We start from the raw sequence: 4,418 nt of genomic DNA, 5'->3' as shown, positions 1-4,418 counted from the left end.
ACCGCCATGGGTTCACGTTCACTCACGTCCCTATAACCTTAGGGCTTACCAACCTAGGGTCTCCTAGGTCATCCTAGACTCTCTCTTTACTTGCTCTGGTGCTCTGATACCACTTTATCTGTCACGCCCCGAGACCGCTACCAATTTGGTCCGGCCCCGGGCGCGTCGAACAGACGCCGAACGGACAGGACCTCTCCTGTCCGCCCAAGGCTAACCAACAGATCATGTATAAGAATTTACCCAGGAATCAATTCATAAATACACGATCACAAGGAGCACCACCAGTGCTAACAAGACGAGAGCAAGGTACAAGTATGAAACATACAAGTAGATAAAAAGAGAAGATTCTATTTATTACATTCATTCGACTTAATACATTTAATTACATCTTTTACATTCTTCCAAAATGTAAACACAATCACTCAAACCTCACCCTATACAACATCTACTCTCAAACAGAATACAGGGTAAAGCTAATGCAAAAGGGTAGGTAGCTAATGCAACTAGGGAGCTAGGCCCTTACCACGATCCTCGCGCTCGCCCGGGACGCCCGAGCTCGAACCTGAAAAAAGTGGGGTAAGAACTATCTTCCATAGTTCCCAGTGGGTTCGGCCGCCAACTCCGCCGGTCTCCCCACTAGGTCCAAGTGGGCACGAGTAGATAAACAGATAGATAAATATAAAAGCTGTAGAAACGGATAGTAAGCTACTCTACTGTGCCCGAATCATGAATATAATGGATGCATGCACAATGAAATAGATAATCAACTAGCTCTTCATATGTCCAAGAAGTAAAGCCATTTACTCGTTCATTAACCTCGTGGCTCATTCAGGATTCCGCCTACTACTCATATAGCCGTTTCGATACTACGAATCCGAGACCGTCTGCGGGACCCCACATAGGCTATCCCTCGGGACCCCAATTAGGCTATCCCTATCCCACGGGACCCCACATAGGCTATCCCTCGTGACCGACTCTGGAGCGCACTACTTGTGTGGACCAACCACCACAAGTTGGGAGCAGACAATGTGTAGCATACCGGATTTGTTTTAATAAAAAGTGAATATAAATAGAAATAGTGTGAGATACTATTTTTATTGGATTTAGACAAGTAAATTATACGTCAAGATTGACTTGTGCGGAAATCGGAGTGAAATAGAAGATTGAGAATTTTCTGTGAGAGACGGGGCTGATATTTCAGCAGAAAATGCACAGTGTCAGAAAATTTCGAAAATTTGGGAATATGTTAGGATTATTTTTATGAGGCTAGATTTAAAGTTTCATGCCATTCTGACACCCGGAAGGTGGAAAATTAAATTCGACAGTTATTTGATAAAGATTACAGTTTGGTACAGCTTTCCGTGACCAAACGGGGTCGAAACTGAAAGATTAAAATTTCTTTCGTTAAGTAAGGTTAAACTGATCATGACTGCCAAGTTTGAGCTCAATCGGACGTTCAGAAGGGCGGACGAAAAATATTTGTACCTGAGCTACAATCTGATGTGAATAGTNCGTTCTTTGGTTATTAACAACTAGATGCCACTCGTTCTTTTGTTTCAACCCTTACATCATTCTTTCATCGCCGCACTATAGGATTACAAGTCTCGACCCAATCCTCATCAATCCCCTATATCGAGCAATTCATACATAATATAGCATCAAATAGGAAAGGATAAGGAAAGGCAATGCACAATCATCCTATAATGCAATAATACAAGATGCAAGAATCGACATGTACTAAGACATAAAAGGGAGCCCGATTGCTTCGGGATGGACACCACCCACTTCTTGGCGATGCCGCAATGGTAGAAAACTTGATGCTGCGGTCTTTGTACGCCGCTTCAACTCCTCGAGGCGAAACGAGCCCTCGAGTACCCGATTCGGCGATAACTCCGCACTCGCTCGTCGGATCGACAAACCGTCTTCGCCGACGGGTTCCGAGACCTAGCAATTTGGTTTACGACCTATTAAGATCGATCAAAACCCTAAATTTACCAAAATCCCAAATCCGTGCCCCAGAATGGCAACGAGGAAGAAATCCGTGGTGCGAGCTTCGATTGCGAACCCGAACCATCTACTTATCTTCTCTAGGTTCCATTTGAACCAATTCTAAGCAATAAAACCCAATCCTTAGAAATCTACCATGGATGGGTTTGGAGTTTACCTCTAAGCCAAGCCCCAAACTTGCCCTAGCTTGAAGGAGAGAGGGAAGAAGACCTTCTTCTTCTTCTTCTTGGACTTCTCCTTCCACTTCTTCCTCTTTTCTTTCCTCTGCTTCTTCTCCTTCTTCTTCTCCTTCTTTTTCTTTCTAGAGAGAGAAAGAGAGAGAGTGAGAGAGAGTTAGAGAGAAATGAGGGAGAGAAGAGGTCCCCTAGCCTCTAATAAAGGCCATTTTGCAGATAGCCCCCTCAACTTTTAATCTATTAAACAGCTCTCACTGGGCTGATTTCGCAGTGAGGGACCGGTCCTAGCTCGGGGAGACCGGTCCCCGAGAGCTCTCCATCTCAGGCAGAAGGATTTCGCGTTCGGGAACCAGTCCTTGCCTGAGAGACCGGTCCCCGGGAGACCGGTCCTTGTCCGAGAGACCGGTTCCCGAGAGTAGAGTTTTCGGGACTTAGCCAAATTTCGGCTATTTTTACTGGGCCAACGTTCGGGAACCGGTCCCTGCCTGCCAGGGGCCGGTCTCATCAGAGACCCCCACAGCCCAGCCTGATGGGACCGGTCCCACCCTGCCAGGGACCGGTCCCCGAGAGCATTTCTGCTCCAGTGCAGATTTTGCACTAGTGCTCCCGTGGACCTTTCCTTAATGCGCTTTAGGCATTATAGTCACCTTCGGACTTTCCGAAGCCTATACACTCGACAAAAAGTCGATTCCAAAGGAAGTCTAATCCTCGGATCTCGAGGATTCACTTCCTTACAATTTGGGTAATTGTGGATCGATTAACGAAGTCGGCCCACTTTTTGCCGATCCACACCACATGGTGTCACGCCCCGGGACCCAGCGGAAGCCCGCCCGGCANCAGTCTTGTTCCGGTACAAGCCCTGCTGCAGGCTACCCGAGAGCTGTCCAATGAATCCAATTTTTGGATTTTGGTACCAAGCTTCAAACCAACATCCTCGGGGTGCGTGCCAGGGGTCGGAACACTATCAACGACCCTCCAGAAACTGTGGAGAGGCTCCACACACCAATCAAACACTCGAATCTTGCAATTTGCTAAGATCCAGTGTATTACACATGGGCAGGTGACAAATTGGCACAGATATACCTCGATGAGGTAGTGAAACTGCACGGGGTGCCGAAGTCGATTGTGTCGGATCGCGACCCCCGGTTCACTTCACACTTCTGGAAGAGCCTGCAGGAAGCCCTTAGCACACGGCTCGATTTTAGTACAGCATTCCATCCTCAAACAGATGGGCAAACAGAGAGGACCATTTAAAGTCTGGAGGATATGTTGCGAGCGTGTCATAGACTATAAAGGGAGTTTGTGTGATCATCTGCCGATGGCCGAGTTCGCCTACAACAACAGTTATCATGCTAGTGTGGAGATGGCACCATTCGAGGCTCTTTATGGGCGGAAGTGTCGATCTCCTATATACTGGAGCGATGTGGGCGAGCGGGCTGAATTTGGCCCCGACGTGTTGCGGGAAGTAGAGGAGAAAGTCCGTCTTGCTCGCAAGAGATTGCACACAGAAAGAGCTTAACATGCGACAACAGCGGTGGTTGGAGCTATTGAAGGATTATGACGTGGACATCCTTTACCACCCCGGGAAAGCTAATGTGGTCGCGAATGCGCTCAGCCGAAAGTCAGCGGAGAACCTCGCTATATAGGTTACAAATCAAACACCCCTATGGCTGGACATGGAGTGAATGAACCATGAGGTGGTTGCTCCTGAGATTTCGACTCAGTTGATGGCGCTCGTTATCCAACCGACCTTGTTGGAGAGAATCAAGAATCTGCAACCCGCGGACCCAGAACTCCAAAAGGTGCGGCGCGACATCAAGAAGGGTCGTGGCGGTGATTTCATAATAGACGCCGACGGTGCACTTCGATTCCGAAATCGATGGTGTGTGCCAAATAATGAGGAGATTCAAGAGCTAATCTTACAAGAGGCACATCGGTCGCCTTATTGTGATCACACGGGTAGCACCAAAATGTATCAAGGATTGAAAATACACTATTTGTAATATGTCGGATTTCGACTACGGGCTAATTAGGATCAAATTGATCATAATATTGCTAAAATGAGAATTAATCGCTTCCAAATTAATTTGGTAACTTGTAGAGGTTATTTGGCATGAATTGGAAGTGATTAGACGTGTTCGAGGCAAATTAGAAATACGAAATGGTCTTGATTTGCTGTTGCTGCCAGAAATTCAGCATACTGCAGAATTGTATTGTGTACCTCAGTGAGGTACA

This window comes from Ananas comosus, linkage group 3 (genome assembly GCF_001540865.1).
Source record: "Ananas comosus cultivar F153 linkage group 3, ASM154086v1, whole genome shotgun sequence".
NCBI lineage: Eukaryota > Viridiplantae > Streptophyta > Magnoliopsida > Poales > Bromeliaceae > Ananas > Ananas comosus.
This window is presented reverse-complemented; position numbering follows the sequence as displayed.